This window comes from Morus notabilis, unplaced genomic scaffold (assembly GCF_000414095.1).
Source record: "Morus notabilis unplaced genomic scaffold, ASM41409v2 Scaffold1061, whole genome shotgun sequence".
NCBI classification, from domain to species: domain Eukaryota; kingdom Viridiplantae; phylum Streptophyta; class Magnoliopsida; order Rosales; family Moraceae; genus Morus; species Morus notabilis.
Genome location: NW_010363282.1, coordinates 92,366 through 114,782, shown reverse-complemented (window position 1 = coordinate 114,782; position 22,417 = coordinate 92,366). Strand labels below are relative to the sequence as shown.

The window sequence follows — 22,417 nt, the reverse complement described above, 5'->3', positions numbered from 1 at the left end:
AAAAAAACCTAGAACTCCGACCATAACCTTTTCTTCTCTCCTCTCACTCCTTTTCTCACCCAAAACTCAAAATCAAACCTAGGTTTTTAAGAGAGAAAGAGCTAAAGACTCAATCAGCCCATCTCAACTCGTTTTAAACCTAGAACCAAAAATAATCACCAAGTTTTGAGCTTCTATTCACTTGGAAACACATTTTTCTTTGAGGTAACTTCTTTCTTATGTTAGGAACTAAGATTTCAGAGATTAAGATGTTGAAATCCTACTTGAGATTCGGATTTTTGATGGGGTTTATCATGCATGTTGGTTGTAGACTCTTAAAAATGAGTTTATTGAGGTTTTGGTTCAAATATTGGTTTCTGGGCGAAATTGATGATTTTAGCTTGATATTATTGATGATTATTTGAAGATAAACTCTTATTAAGATGATGATTCATGTTTTGGAGAGTGGTCTTTGAAGATTAAGATCTGCATGCTAGGTATTTGATGAAATGTTTAAATATAAGTCTTCTGTACAGCTCATGTAGATTCTGTTTCCGTGCTATATATACTTATGATTTTGACAGATCTTACATTTTTCTATTAAAGTATACATCTCAAGCTTTACGTGAGTTTTTGAATAACTCCAAACGGATTTTTTCTACATTTAGTTATGAATTTTATAAGTTCAGTTAAAAAGCTTTCATTTTCCTGACGAGATTATACTTCAATCTAGATTTCGGGCTGTTTTTGGTTAGTTTGAAAAATCTGAAACTTATCATGTAGTAGCACTAAAAAGAGGGTTTTGAGTTTACTTTTATTTGCCACTGGTCTCATAATATTTTGAGTTTTGATGAAGTTGTTATGAATATTTTCGTAACATTGCGCAGTTATGTGTTTTGTTAAATGATGATATGAATGTGATTTTTGAAAACTATGGTTTTTTAAAGGTTAATTAGCACATTGAAGGCTCCCCACAACCAGCTAGTTTGTGCTTGCAAAGTGGTGATCAAAATTCAGGTAAGTAGAGTTAAAGCATTTTCTGCATCACAAGACTTATTTGACATAACTTGTTCAGAATTGTGATTATGCAAGTTTATTCTCTTATGAAATTCTTATATGATTATGTTCAAAGAGTATTCATGATTAATTATTTTGAAAGAGATTATGATTTATGCTTATTATGTTTTTATGTTTTAAGAGATTTTATGGTATGGTATATGGATGAGAGGCTGGGGAAGCAGGGGTGCGGCCGTGCGAGGGACCGGTACCCCAAATTAGAGAAACTGTCTCTTTGAGACAACTAGAGAAAAATGTTAGTGGGAAGTCTCTTGTTGATCACAAGAGAAAGAGATTCTAAAAACCCCGCTTAGTGTTTAAGAGAAGAGAATTGGCCAAAATTAGAGAAGGTCCTGTATAGAGAGGCTTACTTAGAACCGAAGTTCTGTATCATATACCTAAACTAAGAATATGTATGAAAGTTTATGAACAATGTTTAACAAAGAGATTTCAGCCATGGAGATTTTAGATACTTACTTTATTTGAAATCTACTTACTGAGTTTTTGCTCATTAGTTTTACCTTGTGATGCAGATGATGTTGTTGTTATCGAAGAGTAAAAAAAAATAATGATTTCCAAGGTTGGCTGAGCACTCTAAGTCCTACATCTGACATCTTGCTTATATGTACTTCCAAACAATAGATGGGCTCAAAATGTTTTTTTTTTGTTACTATGTCACTTTTGAATAACTGTTTAATGTCTAAGATTTGTGGTTGATATCATTTTGCACACTGACTCATTTTGTTCAAAAACCTTTACGAAAATTTTGTGATGAAATCAACCACAAGTTTCCGCATCTTAAAAATGACATTATTTTAAGTATATAAAGTATGTTTTAAGTAGCACCACCTCGCTAAATTCAGCCTCAGACTGGTTTAGCGTTGGGGGCGTTACAAATCCCAATTGGAGTACCTTGGCCATATCATTTCCGCCGACGGGGTTGCAGCGGATGAAGCTAAAATCTCGGCCATGCTCTATTGGCCAACGCCAACTACGCTACGGGAGCTACGAGGGTTCCTCGGGCTTACAGGTTACTACTGCCGGTTCGTGGCTGGTTATGGCACACTGGCTTGGCCGCTCACCCAGCTCCTTAAGCACGACAGCTTCCACTGGGATGCCGCGGCCACAGAGGCTTTTTCCCGCCTCAAGCATGCCATGACAACAGTGCCAGTCTTGGCCTTACCCGACTTTACTCAGCTTTTTGTGGTGGAGGCGGATGCGTCCGGCCATGGCCTTGGAGCGGTGTTGATGCAAAACAACTGCCCCCTCGCCTACTTCAGCCAAACCCTCTCCTATCGCGCGCGTTTGAAATCCGCATACGAGCGAGAATTGATGGCTATTGTGATGGCCATCCGCAAGTGGCGCCACTACCTTCTGGGCCGCCGCTTTGTGGTCCGCACCGACCAACGGAGCCTTAAATACTTGCTAGAACAACGGGAGGTTAGCGCCGAGTACCAGAAGTGGCTCACCAAACTCATGGGATATGATTTCGATATTCACTAAAAGCCGGGTTTGGACAACAAGGCCGCGGACGCCTTATCCCACCGGGAACCACTTCCTTCCCTCGCCGCCCTGGCTGCTCCATACTCCCTAGTACTAGGGGACCTCGACGTGCATGTTGTGGGGGATGAGAAGCTTCAGGCCGCGGTTGACACCCTTAAACGGGGCAGCGTTGGTCCTGCGGGGTATAGCCTCGTGCAAGGGCGATTGTTATATCACAACCGGCTAGTGGTGCCACGCTCCTCACCGTTGGTGGGTACTATCCTCAAGGAGTTGCATGACGGCGTCGTGGGCGGCCACTCAGGCTATTTGAAGACCCTTAAGAGAGTGCAGGGCTGTTTCTATTGGCCAGGGATGAAGTGGGATATCCTCCAGTATGTGGCTCAGTGCGCCGTATGCCAACAAAACAAGAATACCACCCTGGCTCCTGGGGGTTTGCTGCAGCCGTTGCCAATACCGGACCGCATTTGGGAGGATGTTTCGATGGATTTCATCGAGGGGCTTCCGCGTTCCGAGGGGGTCGACACTATCTTAGTCGTCGTGGATCGGCTGAGCAAGTATGCCCATTTTGTGGGACTCCGGCACCCCTTCACGGCCCAATCGGTAGCAGGACTCTTCGTGAAAGAGGTAGTTCGCCTCCATGGCATTCCCTCTTCCATTGTTTCCGACAGGGACAAGGTGTTCATGAGCAAGTTCTGGACTGAACTCCTCTGTCTTCAGGGAACGGTGCTCAAGCATAGCACGGCATACCACCCTCAAATGGATGGGCAGACCGACGTTGTCAATCGCTCCGTGGAGACGTACTTGTGCTGTTTTGCTTCCACCCGGCCTAGGATGTGGGCGCGTTGGCTGCCATGGACAGAGTATTAGTACAATACTTCGTTTCACACGGCCACACGAACCATGCCCTTCCATGCGGTTTATGGTCGGGACCCTCCCTGTTTGCTGCGGTTTGAGGCTGGTTCCACTCCCTTCTCGGCGGTGGACCAGCAACTGCGGGACCGCGACGCTGTCTTGGAGGAATTACACCAGCAGTTGCTGCGGGCACAACAGAAAATGAAGCACCAAGCAGATAGGCATCGCCGGGATGTGTAGTTCGAAGTTGGGGACCTGGCCTACTTGAAGATCCGCCCCTATCGTCTCAAATCCTTAGCTCGACGTCCTAATGAGAAGCTCGCTCCCCGGTTTTATGGGCCTTTCAAAGTCCTTGCGCGAGTAGGATCCGTCGCCTATAGACTCCAGTTGCCCGAGTCTTATTCTCTTCATCCCGTATTCCACGTCTCCCAGCTCCGTCGCGCGGTTGGCGCCGCGTCGGTGATCTCCGCGCTGCCTCCCCCACCTGACTGAAGAGTATGAGCTGTTGATCGAGCCAGAGAAAGTACTAGGATTGCGCACGTCTTCGGCAACTGGTGCACACCCACTAGAGGTGCTGATTCAGTGGAAAAATATGTCTCCTGCAGAGGCCATGTGGGAACCTTTTGAGTTGATCCAAGGACAGTTTCCCATGTTTCACCTTGAGGACAAGGTGACTCATTGGGAGGGGAGTACTGATAAGCCTCCTATTTGGTTCACTTATGCTAGGCGTGGCAAGCACGTGAGGGGGGGAAATTAGTTGGTACGGTAAGGTCTATTTGGGAAACTTGTGTGGGGGCCTGGGAATCTGTGTTAGTTGTAGGGGAATTCAGTTGTAATGGAATAAGTAGGGGGAATTCCGTGAGAAAAGGCAGGCAATTAGTGAGTGAAGAAAAGTAGTTCCTCTGGGAGAGAATTGAGCCTCTCGAAAGCTCAATACCTATCCTACTTTCTTGTATTTTCTATATTTCCGATTGGCTTCCATTAATACAAATTCCCAGCTTCTTTTTCCTATCATTTCGCTACTATCTGTGTGGTATCTATCATATTGCTCTACTAGTTCTAATAGGGGTTGCAAGAAAACGCCAGAAGGGTTTAAATGTGATTGTATGTCTTTTGACGTGGTACATAGTTGGACATTTTATCCTTTTTCATACACTATGTCATGCCTTGTTAGATCTTTAGTTTAGATTCAAACTAGTCTTTCATTTATGATTTTCTCCAATCTTTGCTATCTCCTATCTTTATTAAGAGCATTTTGAATCGTAGGGACGGAAAGAAAAGGAGCGAAAGAAGCAAGACCATTGGTTTGACAGAGTTTCTTCCAAGATTGCTTTGGAGCCAAATTTTCCCAATCGCGAAATAATTGAAATGTATATGTGCGACAACCATGGTTCTTTCACTGGTATGTTCGACTCCTAGCATTTTACTGGTGTAAGCAATCAATAGTTTGATTAAGGACTTAAAGTCTCTCTCTCTCAAGTGGGCACATATACACAAAGGCATGTTGAGAGAGAGAAGAATATTTGAATATGTCTTTATTACCATCCTCAAGTGATTCATGAAACTCTAGTTCTGACGTTTCTTACAAGCATATACATCTTCTTTGTCCTTTTTATTTATTTATTTATTTGTTGCTGCTAGGGGTATCTGCTTTGTCTAATATTTCTGGACTGGACAGAACAAACATTACTTGCACCAAGACTTGTAAATCATTTTTCGCAAATCACTAGATCAACCGTCATTCTTTTTTAGAAATATAATGTCAAAATGGAAAGAAAAAGGGAATGGAAGGGTCGTACCAGATTGTGTGGTTCCCATTTCCTTGAATTAAGAGGGGGATAAAAAAGAAAGAAAGAAAGAAAGGAAGAAAGCCTCACCTAATGTTGTGCAATCCAGCCTTGAAGTCGAAATTGGGAAGAGTGTGCGATAAAGTGTGATCTAATTTATGTTTCTTACAAGTATATACATATTCTTTGTCCTTTTTATTTATTTATTTATTTGTTGGTGCTAGGGGTATCTGCTTTGTCTAGTATTTCTTTTTCTGGACTGGACAGAACAGACATTACTTGCACCAAGACTTGTAAATCATTTTTTGCAAGTCACTAGATCAACCGTCATTCTTTTTTGGAAATATAATGTCAAAATGGAAAGAAAAAGAGAATGGAAGGGTCGTACCAGATTGTGTGGTTCCCATTTCCTTAAATTAAGAGGGGGGTAAAAAAGAAAGAAAGAAAGAAAGGAAGAAAGCCTCACCTAATGTTGTGCAATCCAGCCTTGAAGTCGAAATTGGGAAGAATATGCCATAAAGTGTGACCTAATTTATGTTCTGACAATGTTCTTTTATCTTTTTTCGTTTGGTTTGCTTTTGTAGACTTGTCTTTCCATCTTGGACTCTATTTTTTTTAATATTATCTTTTTGAACGGGAAATGATGGCCCATGTATATCATGGGGAAGCCAAAAAATTGAACTGTTGGTTGATTTCTTAGCATTTCATCAGCATTGGGAACCATCGTCAAAGGATACTTCCTATGCTCTCCACCATTTTCTCGAGCGAAATGGCCGCACATCTAATAAAGAGTCTATTGTATGGGCAATATGACTTTGATTCCATAGACCGTGTGAAGGTAAGACACGGGCACACGTTTTATGTCGTCAAGTGGAGCAAAGCTACGCCTAAATCAGGTGGTGTTTCTGATGCAACCCGTTCAGAAGTGTCTGACATGCAACAAGATGTGGTTGACAGCGATGAATCCGTTGATCTATTGGATGAGATGGATGCACCTATGATTCACATTAAGGACGGATGTCAATTTATTTTGACGGATGAAAACGTGGAACTCGTTTAGGCTGCTTTTCCACGAGAACTGGGCATATTTTTTGCGAGAAAAGGTATGTTCTTGGCCTTCTATTTATGTGTCTCTCTGGCCCTGTTTTCTTCTTCTTAGTTTTTACTTAGGTTGTCTCGTGTAAATGATAGACATTATACGTTATGTCGGATTTACTATTGTTCAAGTTAAAGTCTTTGTTGTATTAGTGATGCAAAAGTAGGGGGAGAAAGGGAAATAGAGAAGAGAGAATAAAAAGTGGAGAAATTAGAAGAAAGGAGAGAGAAATAGAAGAGGAATTAGAGATTTAGAAAATAATTTAGATAGAGGGAGATGAGAAATGAGAGAGCAAGAGGGAGAAGCAATCTGATAACGATATTTAATATTCAAATCATGGTCTCATTTACTCCTAACAAAGTATCCAATTTATAGGCTAATTACATAATGAAAATAGGAAACTAAAAACAGAATAAAAAAATCAATCCTAATTGATTTGAAAATCAATCCCAACCAATCTAATTTATTATCTATATTTGTCTTCTCAAAGTCAGTACTTATTCTTCATCAATTAGTTTAGCCACTTGGGTTGTGACAGGAGAGTAAAAAAGCAAAAGGTTGATCACCTACAGTAATCTAGGGCTAATAAGTGAATTTTCTTAATTAAGAAAATATTGAAGTGATGAACTTAAGAAATGTGCTTGAAAACTTTTGCAGGAGCTGAAAGAATTAAGAAGGAAAAAGACTCCAAACATGAGATCTGAAAGGACAAATGAGAAGTTGGAAACGCCTAAGTCAGGAGGCATCCATAGAAATATCACCGAATTTTACCGTTCAATGAAAGTCCTATTGGAGAACCAACCCATAGAAGATTCAGCCAAGGATATTGACAGAGCGGCGAGTCATCAAAAGAGAAGAGGAAAGTTTTAAATCAAAACTTGCCAAAGTCTGTAAGACGTTGTCTTTTGTTTGGCTAAGGTTATTCTTTGTTCTTATTATTTTGGATCATTCTGGCTCCACTTTGCTTATTGTAGTTAAGGTGTAAATAGTGCCCCTTGAATGGGACATAGGGCGGTGTATATATTTTTTCTCTACTTAAGGTTTTAGGTGTATATAGTGTAAATAGTGCCCCATGAAGGGCGGTGTATATATTTTTTCTCATACTTAAGGTTTTAGGTGTATATTCTTCTTCTTCTTCTTCTTCTTCTTTTCCTTTGGTTACAAGATTTCGTACTATTTCATATTGACATTATAATCACATGTCATGTAACATCTCCAATAAACATACTGAGAAATCCTAAAGGTGAGGCACCTTTTTAAACCATTAGATCGTGTTAGAATTTCTTATTCTTCTTCTTTTCCTTTGTTTATAAGATTTCGTATTATTTCATGCTGACATTATAATCACATGTCATGTAACATCTCCAACAAACATACTGAGAAATCCTAAAGGTGAGACACCATTTTAAACTATTAGATCGTGTTAGAATTATGTATTAAAAAAATAGGGCGGTGTATATATTTTTTCTAATACTCAAGGTTTTAGGTGTATATTCTCCTCCTCCTCTTCTCCTTCTCCTTCTTCTTCTCCTTCGCCTTCTTCTTTTCCTTTGTTTACAAGATTTTGTACTATTTCATGCTGACATTATAATCACATGTCATGTAACATCTCCAACAAACATATTGAGAAATCCTAAAGTTCTTTTTTTCCTTTGTTTACAAGATTTTGTACTATTTCATGCTGACATTATAATCACATGTCACGTAACATCTCCAACAAACATATTGAGAAATCATAAAGTTCTTCTTCTTTTTTTCCTTTGTTTACAAGATTTTGTACTATTTCATGCTGACATTATAATCACATGTCACGTAACATCTCCAACAAACATATTGAGAAATCCTAAAGGTGAGACACCTTTTTAAACCATTAGATCGTGTTAGAATTATGTATTAAAAAAATAGGGCGGTGTATATATTTTTTCTCATACTTAAGGTCTTAGGTGTATATTCTTCTTCTCCTCCTCCTCCTTCTTTGGTTACAAGATTTCGTACTATTTCATCCTCTTCTTCTTCTTCTTCTTCTTTTCCTTTGTTTACAAGATTTCATACTATTTCATGCTGACATTATAATCACATGTCATGTAACATCTCCAACAAACATATTGAGAAATCCTAAAGGTGAGACACCTTTTTAAACCATTAGATCGTGTTAGAATTATGTATTAAAAAATATGGTGGTGTATATATTTTTTCTCATACTTAAGGTTTTAGGTGTATATTCTCCTCCTCCTCCTCCTCCTTTGGTTACAAGATTTCGTGGGTCAATTAACGGGACTTGATAAGGATTCTCCTCCTCCTTTGGTTACAAGATTTCGTACTATTTCATGCTGACATTATAATCACATGTCATGTAACATCTTCAACAAACATTGAGAAATCCTAAAGGTGAGACACCATTTTAAACCATTAGATCGTGTTAGAATTATGTAGGGTCAATTAACGGGACTTGATAAGGATTTGATGGTTAAAGATTGTGTCTTACAATTAGAGAAATTTTTTAATAACCTAGTTATGTAAAGAATATTGGAATTAGTCTTATTTTGTTATCTTGTCCTTGATATTAAGGCTTATTAACCCCGTCATTGACGCTTATTAGATTGGCACTTTGTTCTCAAAAAGCAGAATGCAATTTAGGACTTATATCCCAACATACAATGTACATTCTATTAACTTGTATGAATAATGTGATTAAGACAATTAAACATGCATATCAAAAGTTTATAGGAGATAACACATGTTTAGTTACGTACGAAGAAATTGCTCGAGTTTGCATGTGTCGAATGAAATAAAGGTCAGAAATGAAATTTCTCATGTTGCACTTGATGGGAATTTACTAGAGTATGAATACCAAATATAAAACAAACAAGCCGAAATTAATCTAGGGATTCGAGCGGAAATCTTTTTGTTAACACAGTGCTTCAAGGGTTTATTGAGATTAGATGCTAAGCAAAAGGATTGATGTCGATGATTAAACTCAACCGGTACATGGTAAGTGAAAAATCTCATTTTTGTTGAAAATGAGATCAAAAAATTTTTTGCCCAGATTTTATGAAATTGTCCTTCAATCTATAACTTTCTTCCCCCAAGTTCTTATTTTTCCCCCTCCATCTTTGATAGAACTTAAGATTTAACAGTTTTGAAATAGGGTTTAAATGGAGGAAGAAAGTTGGATTTTTCTATTACCAAATTTCTTCCCCTTTCAGCTATGGATGGGAAGGGCATTTACTTTAATCTCAATTATGAATATATCCTCACGTAATCATCTCATAAACCATTTCCGATCCCCATTTTGAAGTTTATGAAGAAAATGAGTCAATGGTCAAAATTGGGAGGCACAAATTTTTTTTTTCTTTTCCAGTGTGTAGAAAGGATATAGACAATTTTGGGATGAGATATGAAAATTATCCTGCCAACAGGATAGACCTGAACACGTTAGAGCATACAAGAATCATATAAGATTATAAAAAGAATGATAATTTAATAAAACTTGATGAAAATTTAAAGGTATAAAATTGAGTCCTATTAGCTTTTTTTTTTTTTAAATATCCTACTGCAACATTCTACTCTCAAAAAGCAAAAAAAAAAAAAAAAGATAAACAAATGTATTAAAAAGAAGATGGATGGCTGATTTTGGTCACCTCTATTAAATTAACGACTAATGTTCTTTTTAGGCAAATCTCGAACCTTTTTTTTTTCTAGAAAATGACCCTTTTTTACCGTGGTTATCATTGATACACTATCGTTTATAACTGATCATGGATTATTGAAAAATCATTAATTGAAATTGATTTATGACTAGCTTATTGTTGGCCATCGAAAAAAGACAAAGTCAATCATAATACACCACCACGTCAATTAGTGATAAACCAATGTATAATTGATATACCTTGGTTTATAACTGATAAACGACCACTTTTTCTAATTTCACAAAACGTTGGACATTTACTATAAAAATAGCTCAAAAAAGGGTAATTTTTGCACATGTCCCGTAAAATGCAAGACAAACCCTTGACACACTACGTGGAAAGTTCCATTCAAACAAATTTCATGTTGAACTCTTGCTGTTTAATTTCATATATTGTTACGGGGCTCAATTGTTTTTATTAAAATTGTCCTCTTATTCTTTCAGTGTCTCTTGCCACCTTTCTGCTTTGTTATCCTACAAACTTGGCTTAGGAAATTTTCTGTTTTCATGTTATTTTCATTTCCGGTATAACACAAGCTTTCAAGTGTAGATAAAGAAGTTTAATGGGAATAATCTTTTGGTGCATTACATCCACAAAATGGATGCTTTAGTCTTCCTTTTCTTTTTAGTCATTCGACTTCAATTATAGGTCCGAACACTTGACTATTAGCCCAATCCCAGTATCTGAAGGGTCTAATATTCTTGTCGTTGATTCTGATCCTATATCTCTTGCAGTTGTATCCAAAATGCTCTGCCTCTGTGGATACACAGGTAATTTAGATGATATTATGACACATATGCAACAATATTAGCATTGTTAGTCATTGAATTATAAACATTGTGTCTTTATGACTGTGGTCTCTGAACTTTAATGTTGACATATTAATTTTTAAACTTCGTGATCCAAAAATTGACGAAAGAATTTCCTAAATTTCACACATAATAACTATTTTTTCATAAGTACTAAACTTAAATGCAAAATATTCACTTCATTATTGTTAAAAGCCCTAAACACTAGAACATTTTGCATTTAAAGTAACCTTTTAGTAAACATTTATTATACAATTGAGACATGATTACTTTACAGAATTCACAGATTATTTGCCAATTTTAGTGCAAGAGACTAAAACTAGCAAGAAATTAAAGTTTAGACAATAATTTACCAAAATTATAAAATTTAAGAATAAAAATGATATAATACTCATAGTTTAGGGAATAGCAATGCTAACATTTTTTTCCCAATTTACATCACAACATAATATTAGGCCCTTTTCTTTTTCAGTACCTTCATGCAACTTCTGTCCATATAACTATTTATAGTCCCAAGTTTGGCAAATAGACAAAATCGTAAGTCTCGTTTATTTTGTTGGTTCGAATAACGACTCAAGTTTTGTTATAGTGTTTTCTGTTATAAGAATATAAATTTAGCTTTTTGTGTTATAGTATTTTCTCTCACATAATGACTTTTCAACTCGAATTGAAAACTCAAACTAGCAAAACGAACGAGGCCTTAACTTTTTTCACAATTATAAATTTGTCATTTTCTATTTTCATCATAATACATAATGTGAGTAACTAATGAGACATAAAAAATGTTGTAAAATGGGAATACCCATGTCTCTAATTATATATGAGAATTGAGAGATGATCATGAACATGAGACATTTATTTATTTTTTACTATTTTTTAATGTGCTCCGCACGTATGCCATGTTAGAGACTATGACAACCCTTAAGTCTTGGCCGGCCATCTCTTCTCATATGTTCTAATCTCAGCTCTCCATCAATTAACACTTTAATTCTCAACCATTGATTGTTAATAACTATTTTATTTCGGTTCAGTTTAATTCATATCTGGTGCGCGTTTTACTTGCGTTTTTCAGACAGTTGGTCAATTTGGTCAACTTTGCTCAACCTTGACTAACTTTTCAAGAGTGACCTATTGGTCAAAACTTGGTCAACAAATTTCGACTTGGTCAACCCTAATCGGTCGAAAATCCTAATTTTCTCGATTCGAACTTCCGAACCCCTTTTTTGTCTGTTATTCATTTCGATTGTTCCTAAAACCCTAGAATTTATGTTTTTCAATTGTTTTTTATTCCTTAAACTTAATATTCATGTGTTTGTCCTCTTGTGGGATTATCACAATGTTTCGTGCATCTTTCCTGATTACAGTCTAAAATTCGGTAACTGTATCATAGTTAAGAATTAACCTACACTTTACTATTCAATATCAATATCAACAAATACTTATCATAAAAGTATTCATATTTATAATACAGAGAATTCCATGAAATTTTATTTTATACAATAATTTCTTTGATAAATTTCTCGGTCATGACAGAGACACCTGAAAAGTTTATTATTCACTAAATAAAGAGAAATTCATTTATAAAACTATTTAAGGATTTTTGAATGTATTTAAAAAAATGTGTGACAATAACCTCTGATATGATAGGAACTACATAGAAAACAACTAAGTTGGGACACATTTGAAGAAAATTATTTTAACTATTGATAAAACACACAAAAAATTAAAATATAGAAAAAATAGAAATAAAAATTAAATAGAAATACGTGTGAAATAAATTATTTTAAGTGAGAAAAATATATTTTTAAAAAACACGCAAAAAAATTAAAACGTAAAAAAAATCACAAAAAAATTAATTAACATTTAAAAGGTAAAAAATAATGATAAAAAGGTAAAAAAAAAAAACAAAAGGAAAAGGAAAAGAGAGGTAAAAGCAGAGGTTGACTTGTGGTAACCCTATATAAAAGAGATTTCAGTCTTTTATGTTGTTAGATTAGATTAGATTAGACAATCTTAAAAATTATGTAGGGATGTGTTTGAAAGAAATAATTTTAATACGAAAAAATTGAGGAAAAAATATATTTTAAAGAAATATATTATAATAAATAAAGTGCAAAGCATCTTTATAAAAAAAATAAAAGGAAACAAATAAGGAAAGAGAAAGTAAAATAAGAATTAACAAAAGTAAAAGACAAAAAATAATGGGAGATCGACACTTGATAAGAGAAGGAGTGTGGGAGAAAAGAAGGTTTAGCTCTTTTATGTATGTTATAGATTAAAGATTATAGATATAGATTATAAATAATCGATTAAGGATTAAAATTCAAATTTTGGTCTTTGAATTTACAACCATTAATCCTAGTACATAATGTAGTACGTTTGGTATGTCGCTATGTTATGAGGTTTTTAAGGACCTTTTCTTTATTCATTCTTTGCTCAGTTTCAACAACTAAAACAGCCACTGATGCATTGTCCCTTGCAAGGAATAAAAAATCTGGGTTTCAGCTTATATTGACAGATATTTGCTGGCTTGACATTGAAAAAAATGACTTCCTAGAGAAAAGGAACGATATTCGAAGTCGCCTTTTGTTAGTAAGTGACATTCTCAACACATATACGGATCCACTAAGGGTTCGGTGATACCTATGCTCCCACTCAAAAATTAATTTTATTTTCAAAATGATATGTAAATTTTCTAAATTATGAAATATTTTTTCCCTCACTCAACTTGGTTCTTAACTATACAAAACTTTTCTCTTAGTTTATTTTTACTGTAATTTTTTTTTTTTAATTTCAAGAACCAATAGTTGTGATAGTGTGCAGGTAGACAAATTGATACTTTCGTCTTGTCTTATGCATACATTTAACCTTTAAAATAAATTTATATGCAATTTTGTATACAATATATTTATTCTTGCCAATTAAAATCAAATCAGGAAAGCATTATAATAATAGATATCAAAGGTGAAATGAATTCTTTAGTGTGTCATATTATTTCTTAAGTTTTCTAGTCCTTATATATAGTCTAATTCATGAAACGGTTATAAAAATAAAAAAAAAAAGGGAAATTTTTTTAGTTATTTAGCTAACTGCCAGGGCAAAAATGAATTCCTAGATCCCTTACTAATCTCGATCGAACCATTTCCACCTGTTTGTCGTCTTTGAGGAGCTATGCATTCTTAGTACACTTAATTCTTTCTGTAATGGCTACTCTTTTTTTCTTTTTCCTTACATTTCTCTATGCAGTTTTGACTTTTGATGATAATGAGGATGCCATGTGTAACGGGCTGAAAAAAGGGCTAAGCTTTATCGTCTTAAACCGCTGGGGACGAATTACTTAAAGAACCTGTCGCAGATTGCTTATAGGACATTTGATCAAGGTGCAGTTGAGAGTATTGAGTTTGAAGGAGGAAGAAGCTTCTACAGTGGATCGCTGCAAGGGAATGCGGTCAACGAGGATTTAGAGAGTCGAGTTTCAGTGAATGTAACGAATCAGCAAAGGGCGAAATGAGTGTCTCAAGCTGGAGATGCGGCAACAGATCAGAAATATGAAGAGGAAGAAAATGATGATTCAACTGCTCTTAGTAAGAGGCTAAAGCTAATTTGGACTGATGAACGGCATAACAAATTCTTGCAAGCAACCAACTTGCAAGGTGTTGATGGTAAAAACAATTTCTTCATCTTGAATATATGGTAAAATGTAGTTATTATAATTAGTTATACATGACTTTATAGTAACTAGTTGATCCTTAATTTCCTCGCTTGATTTAGGTGCTTATCCTAAGGACATCCCCCAGCTTATGAATGTCCGGGGACTGACAAAGGAAAATGTTTCAAGCCACTTGCAGGTACGTTCCTTGTGAAAATTATCCCTGAAAAGTTATGTTTTTTTTATTTGGTTGCCTCATAAAAAAGCCAATAAGAACCTTTTGATATGAGCAATGCTGAGGGACACTAGTGGTATTAAACATCACACACTCATAAAGAGGGAGTTACACCGCATGAGACCTATAGATAAGATTCACTTTTTATTAATTGTGGTACTTAACTAACATCAGTGGTTTGCCCAAGTTTTTTTTTTTCCATAAAAATTGCCACCCCATATAAAGAGATAATAGTACAGAAGATGGATTGCCAAAAATTTTCTATAATATGTTGTTTTTTTTATTGTTATTATTTTTATTTTTATTTCGGTAGAGCTTTCAAGGATTATAGGGTCTACTAGCTTCTCTAGGAATACTCTGAAACAAAAATAATGGAAACTATTTTAAGGTTTAACTAACTAACTTTCTATCTTCAATTTTGTCCAAATTAGATCAATAATTCCATCTTTATAGTTACATACGACAAAAACCAGATTTTTAAAAATCTTATCGTAACAAAAATTGGTACTTTTTTCTCATGATGCCTTATCCTATTGCTTAAAGTTAGTACTAAGTAAAGACACCAAAAAAAAGGAAGTTTACAAGCCAATGAAAATATGTACATAGACAAAACCTCGTGGTGAACAAGAAGAAATAAGAGATCATTTCAGTTATTTGAGCAATGTCGTCTCACCTTGAAAACGGAACAAGATGCAATCCAGGAGAAGACCATCATGGCAAGGCCTGCTGAATTAGGTCTAGCACCATACAATATCCCCCCTTCACCACCACTCAATTTACAAGAAGGTCATTTGTTTTCAAACCTCAAAACTACATTAGGTAATTCCTTGTAAAAAGCATAATGTCATGATCAACTAGGATCAATTCAAAAAAAAAAAAAAAGAAATGATCAGGAGATCATTTCGACACTTTAATGTTTATGAAATATTATGTAATTTACCTCGCAATTTATCGTAATAATTAGATGTATGTTAGTCTTGGATTCAAGTCCCAGTGATAACTAAAAGGAAATTAAGCTATGCATGATCACCAACTAGACTCATACAAATTCTTATTCTATACAGAAACTGGGATAAGTGTTAGAAGGGAGTTACTAGGCTTTGGTGAGAACATTCACTTCGTCAAGGAATACTTTTTCGGTGAGAAAATGGATTTCTCCAATGTGGGCAATTTTGGCTTTGGGAGTGCAACAGAAATTCCAAATTTGCTGAGCAATTTCATTGAACAATCGAAACAAGAATGGTAGCTGCAGTAGCCACAAATTGGATTGCCACCACTAGAAGAGGAGAATATTGAAGAGCGCGGCATTTCGGGGGCTGTAAGAGATGGAATTGGTGATGAATTGTTCAATACTGAAAATAGTTCTACTCAGATGGTGTTCCGTGATGAGGATCTAGATGACTTCTTCTAATCAAGTGCTTATTTTGCATATCAAGACTATTTGCGTGCTTTTCTAGTACTCTTAGTACTTATTCACCTTTTCTTAAACTGATAAGCATTATTATTCTCAGTACTTTTTAAAGTCATTTCTTTAGAGACAATGAGGCTTTCATGAACTTGGAATTTCATTTTATGATGGATTCATGAACTTAGAATTTTGATTTTCCATGGAAGTGAAATGGTTTGGAAGCAAAACCAAATCAAGATTTCAAACTTACAGTGATTTTAGACTCTTGTTCATGTTGGTGGTTCATTTGAAGGAGTTGATGGTCTTGATCTTTTTTATTTTTTTTATTTTTTCCTCTTACATTGTTTGATATGGATGATTATTTTTCTTGGACTAGTTAGGACAATTGGCAGAGCTTTTATAGGCCTATTTTTGGTTTTCTGAACTCATAAGCAGCTTTTGGTTTCAGAGATGTTTAGTTGAAATACCAGAAGAGCTTCTTGGGAAGCTTTTTCAAGAGAAGCCAAACCTATAAACATGGCTTCTCCTTTAAGAGTTTCTATTAAAAAAAGAGCAAGTTACTTTAGAGTTTCAAATAACATTTTGATTTTGATTTTAATTTTTATTAATGAACAAAAAATCTCATGTAAATGTTTTAGAAAGTTCTTTTTAAAATTTTTATCCAAATAATTACTTAAAAGCTGGAGTTTTCAACTATATTTAAATTGTAAGCAGACTCTTCTTTACTTATATTTAAATTGTAGGCTTTTTAAAGTGACAAGATAATAGAAAGACAAGACAATAATTGTTGACGGTGAAAATTCGTCAACTGGATTAATTCGGGTTTAGAAATGATTAACATGATTTTAACGGTTTAATCTTACTTTGAGAAGATTTTTTAAAGCTAATAAAAGAGAAAGAACACTAAAATTTATAGTGGTTCACTCTTTTTGTTCAAGAGCTATGTGCACTGCGAGGAGGAAAAAATCTTTACTATCTTCTCAGAATAAGAGTTACAGAATGAATCTCCTCGCTCGCCATTTTTTCCCGTTTATATTTGCTCTATCCTCTCTCAACATATGTTATTTCCATCATTACACTTTATCACCTTGTCTCCATATTTTTGGATGTAGTCCTCAATGGGTGGAGTTTCTGGCAGCCAACAGTGGTCTTCACTTGCTCCCCTACCAATTTTGCTTGCTTACAAGTCACGTAAGATATCCTCCAGGTTAAGTTTTTTCTCGGGCTACGTGCAATCGGCTCCTCAGGCGCTTATCAAGCCATCTCCGCCTACGTACTTGGAGCGGTCGACTTCTCGCTTGTCTTGACATCTCTATACGGTCGACCTTTTGCCTATCTTGACTACTCTATACGGTCGATTTCTATAGAAATGCAGGATATTTTATGTTGAGCTGTCAAGATCGCTTAATACCTTCAGCTGATCCATTACATGATGTAGGGTTTTAGATTTTACCCTACAACAACAATCATTCAATACTTTTAAGATGGAGATCAAAATACCCCATCATTAGTTCTGGGATATCCAAAGATGAATTAGAATGACCACATGTACCCAAGAAAGAAATGTACACATCCAAACACAAACTCAAATTAGAGTCTCAACTTAAACCATACTCAAATACACCTTAACTCAAATCAAGATCTGAACTTAACTCACGACAACTCAAAAAATGCAAATGAACAAGCCCTGGGTTTTTAGAATAATTGCCCCTGGAACTTACTGTGGTTTAGTAAATTACCCCTCAAACTTTCAATTTTGACAATCAACCTCTTAAACTTGTAAAATTGTTGTAATGTATCCCATTTTACTAAATTCTCTCAAATTTTTTTATTAGATTTAAGAGATTAAAAGTTGATGAATTTGAAGATTTGTGTTACTTTTAAATTGGGATGCTATAATTCTGTGTCAAACGTATTTTTTCGACACTAGTTTAAGACAATCATTGTTAAAATGGAGCATATTACAATAATTTTACAAGTTAATAGGGCAAGTTGCCAAAATTTAAAATACGCAGAAAATATTCATCAAATTGCACTGCATTAACGCGATGTAATGTCGAAGTTGAAACTTGAAATTGTGTTACTCTTTTCTCTCTCTTTTTTTCCCTATGACCTACAAAATGCATGTCCCGTTTAATTCACGCGTTTGAAACCATGACTCTGATTCTCCTATAATATTTTTCTCTCATAAAAATTAAATAAAAAAAGTTCTCACTAATGAATTCTCGCATAAAATTTAAATATATAATTAAAATCATTTACTTAAACGCGTAAACTAAACGAACAATAATTTAAGAGTTATACTTTAAGGCTCCGTTCATTTCACAGATTTGAATTTAGAATTTAAATTTTACTATAGTAAAAAGCTCTAAAAAATAGTCACATCTAACTTTTTTATTATAATAAAATATTCTCACATAAAATCACATCTTAACTCAAATAAAAACTTAAATCAACGAACTAAACAATATCAATTCTCATGTCATTCAAAAAGAAACGGAAACCTGTCCTATTCAATAACCCAAACTTTACAGTTATGTTCTTGTGTACGTATTCACCTTCCCAAAGTCCCAACGGCCCAAGAGAGCAACAGAAGAACCACTGAAGTTTGAAGCTGACTGGCTTTGCCTTTTTCATCAGTACTCGGGCCAACCAAAAGAAATAATTGGCCCGTTGGGGATGTTTCCGTTGGAAATCCCACACGCGCGTCTCTAATATTACGATAATACCCCCACCCCATTTGCTACAAATGCGATTAAAAACACCCACTCTTAACTACGCACACTCCAAGACCAAACAAAATCTTGTCCTTTCTCTCCTCTTATTTTCCAAATTTGACATCAATCTTTGTCGTTATTTCCCCAACATCACAGCTCAACCTTCCGAAAATTGCGATGCTTGCCGGGGGCATTTTCGGAGTTCCGGTGAATCTAAACCCCAAAACGTACACTTTTGTTTGAACCTGTTTTTCTTCTTCGTCGTTCTTCTCTCTAGTCTTGTTCAGTCTATCTTTATACTCTGCTGTCTGCACAGTTTGTTTGTAAAACGCCATATCTCTTTGCAAATTTTTCTCACCATTTTCTTTGTCGATTCCTTTGGATTTTTTCTCTCTAAGAGGAGAGCCACAAAATTAGGGATTTTTTGTTTGTTGTTTGGGGTTATTGGCGATTGAAGGTTTTATGTTCGGACATTAATGGCGGAAACCTTAGGTTGTGGATCGGGAGGGACGTCGGAGGGGGTAGCGGGGACCAATGGCGTGAAAATGGAGGGAGGTTTTCTCTCTCTAAAATGGAAACCCAAATGAATTTTTTTTTTTTTTTTTTTTTTTTTTTTCCATTTTTGGTATATAACTAGAAATGTGGCTTTTTTTTTTTACAATTGAAAGTTTTTTGCTTGTAATGTGTGATAGGATCTTTTTTTGTGGTGTTGTTTGACTGACATATCATATTGGTTGTGGAATTTCAAATGTTCATTGTCACATTGGTGAAATTTGTTTGCCTTTCCATTTTTTTTTTTTTTTTTTTTTGTTGTTGTTGTTGTTGTTGTTGTTGTTGCTTATTTAATTTAATTTATTGATTTTTTGGGTAAAAGAATTTACTTTGTTTAGAGTAAATTATAAATTATTGAAAGTAGAAAGTATTGAAAAGACTGTGGTTAGAAATATAGTATGTTAGTTTTGATGGAGGGTGGAGGCCAAGCCCCCCTGAATTACTGTAATTTCTATTTCTGTATTTGACTACTCTCTGGTCATTAGAGTTGTTTCTTCCAATTCATTTCAAAGACAGAAACTGCCGGAAGGAATTTTGCGTTATACCAATTGGAATTTTGGTTATTACATTGGGTACAAACAAGGTAGCTCAAAATGCGAGATTCAGGAAGCTGTTTCCCCAGAGTTCGTATGATTAATTGGTGTAAAGACAATGAGATTATCGAACTTCCTTTTTCTATTTTTTTTTCCTGATTATTTGCGGGTGGCGTTCACTTTCATTTATCTGGTGTTCCTTTGGTGGAATTATCTCTGCAGTCTAATTTTATTCTTTTTTATAATACTTTGAGGTCTTTCTCTTCTATTGTTGTCCATGACTGTTTCTCCCTTCTTCTTGGTCTTGATATTGACTTACTTGACCGTCTTCTTGACTTTGGTCTCCTGATTTTGGCAGCATGAAGTGGAAGAGCTTGATGTAGCGAAACTGGAGGAGCAGGCATCACATTTGGAGAAAGATCTAATAGTGAAAGAAAGGGAAACATTGGATGTTTTAAAAGAGCTGGAAAAGACCAAACTGATTATGGACGAGCTGAAGCAAAAGCTGCAGAAAGAAGCATCTGAAGTCAATTCAGTCCAACAGGCAAATGCAGGCGAAACAAATGTGACTCCGGTGTTGAAAGAAGAAGAGAAGGAAAACAATGTGATTGAAGGAGGTAATTTGAATTCCGTAGAAGGCGTATGCCCCTACCCTTCTGCAGCTCCTGGATTGATCTTAATGGAGCTGAAACAGGCAAAGCTGAACCTTAGCAGGACTACAACTGATCTTGCTGACATTCGATCTTCTGTTGATTCATTTAACAAGAAATTAGAGAAGGAAAGGTTTGCACTTGACAAGACCCGTGAAAGGTTGACTCAGAATTCTTCAAAAATATCATCCCTGGAAGAAGAGCTAAATCAAACAAAACTGAAGCTACAATTGGCAAAGGATGCTGAAAGTAAAGGTGGTTCGGAGAATCCCTTAGATATTTCAAAGGAGCTCCACCGCTTGAATTCTGAGGTGGAGCAGTTCAAAAAAGTGGGAGAAGATGCAAGATCAGAAGTTTTAAGAGCTACACAGGAGATTGAACATACAAGAACAAGGATAAGAACAGCTGAAGTCAGATTGGTTGCTGCAAGAAAAATGAAGGAGGCAGCAAGAGCGGCTTACGTTTGAGGGGTATTCATCTCTGGTCCGCAGAGCTCGAGATGCTGAGGAGCTATCTAAGAAGAGAGTAGTAGATGCTATGGAGCAAGTCGATGATGCAAACATATCAAACATGGAAATTTTGAAAAAGGTAGAGGAGGCAACTGAAGAAGTCAAAACCAGTAGAAAGGCATTGGAAGAAGCTCTGAGCACAGTGGAGGCTGCAAATAAAGGGAAGTTAGCAGTTGAAGAAGCTCTTCGCAAATGGAGATCTGAACATGGTCAAAGAAGACGTTCTATACACAACTCTACCAAATTTAAGAATTCTTCCGCATCTCACCACCGGAGAGATTCACGCCTGCTTGATGTGAACGGACTGAATCTGGTTACAGATGGGTCAACGCCTGTTCTGAAGCCAACCTTGTCAATTGGACAGATACTAAGCCGGAAGCTGCTGCTCCCAGAAGATCTGCAAATTGGGATGTCTGGAAAAGATTCTGTAAAACCAAAGGTGTCTCTGGGTCAAATGCTCAGCAAACAAAATGGTGAGCTATCCTCTTCTTTGAGACCAGAGAAGGAGAACGTTCAAAAGCATTTTTCTGGTAAGAGAAAGAAATTTGGATTTGCTCGGCTTTCACTACTTTTGGCAAAGCAAAGTAAGAAAAAGAAGACAACTGCGAATTTGAGGTAACGTAGTAGTTTAATCAGTTGGTCTCAACCAAATTTCTGACTTCTAATTGCATTCTTTTATTTCTCGCCTCTCTGATTGTTCCTCTTTAGAATTATATCAAGCTGTAGGCCTTTTTCTTTCCTTCTTTTTTTTTTTCCTTTTTTTTTTTTTTTTCCGTCAGTCCCTGCATCTTAATTCATAGTGTTGTAGTGTTGCTCGTTGTAAAAATATTTGTGATAATATATGTTATGCTAAACACTTTCAGTGTTTTATTTTATTTTATTTTATTTATTCACTTTTTGGCCTTAACAAGTAATTCTCATTAAGATTGTTATTTTGTTGCTCGAGCAACAAAAACGTGTGTGGTAGTTTCTGCAAAAACTCCAATTCCTCAAATGTATGTCAGTCTGCTTTTTGCAGCTCATGATCTTCCATACAATTCCTTATTCGAAGTGTTTTTCACTTCATCTTTTGATGACTTAGTGACAACGCTTTTTTTAGGAAGAACGTAAGTAGCTAAACTTGAATGGTTTAATGACTCCTGTTCTAGCGGTAAAGAAAGAGTCAAAAACAATTATGATCTAACAGATGAATTGCTTTGAGATCTATGTATCTGAATCTGGATTTGTTAATGTCACGCGCTTAAACGATTATGATATTTATGCGTTAAAAGAGAAGAAGAAATAAATGGAAGTGGAATTGTAAACCACATTAAAAGGAGTATTTGGCTCTCTATCACATGGCTTGACTTGAAGCTAAGTAATCCTGATAAAGGGCGGGATTTAATCAAACCAC

General features: G+C 35.7%; 2 pseudogenes; both read left to right on the top strand.

The window, feature by feature from the left end:
- The window catches only part of LOC21388145, a 29,184-nt pseudogene extending 11,814 nt beyond the window's left edge, over positions 1-17,370 (top strand).
- Positions 17,371-19,256: 1,886 nt separating this feature from the next.
- LOC21388142 lies at positions 19,257-21,801 on the top strand (annotated as a pseudogene).
- Positions 21,802-22,417: the final 616 nt, after the last annotated feature.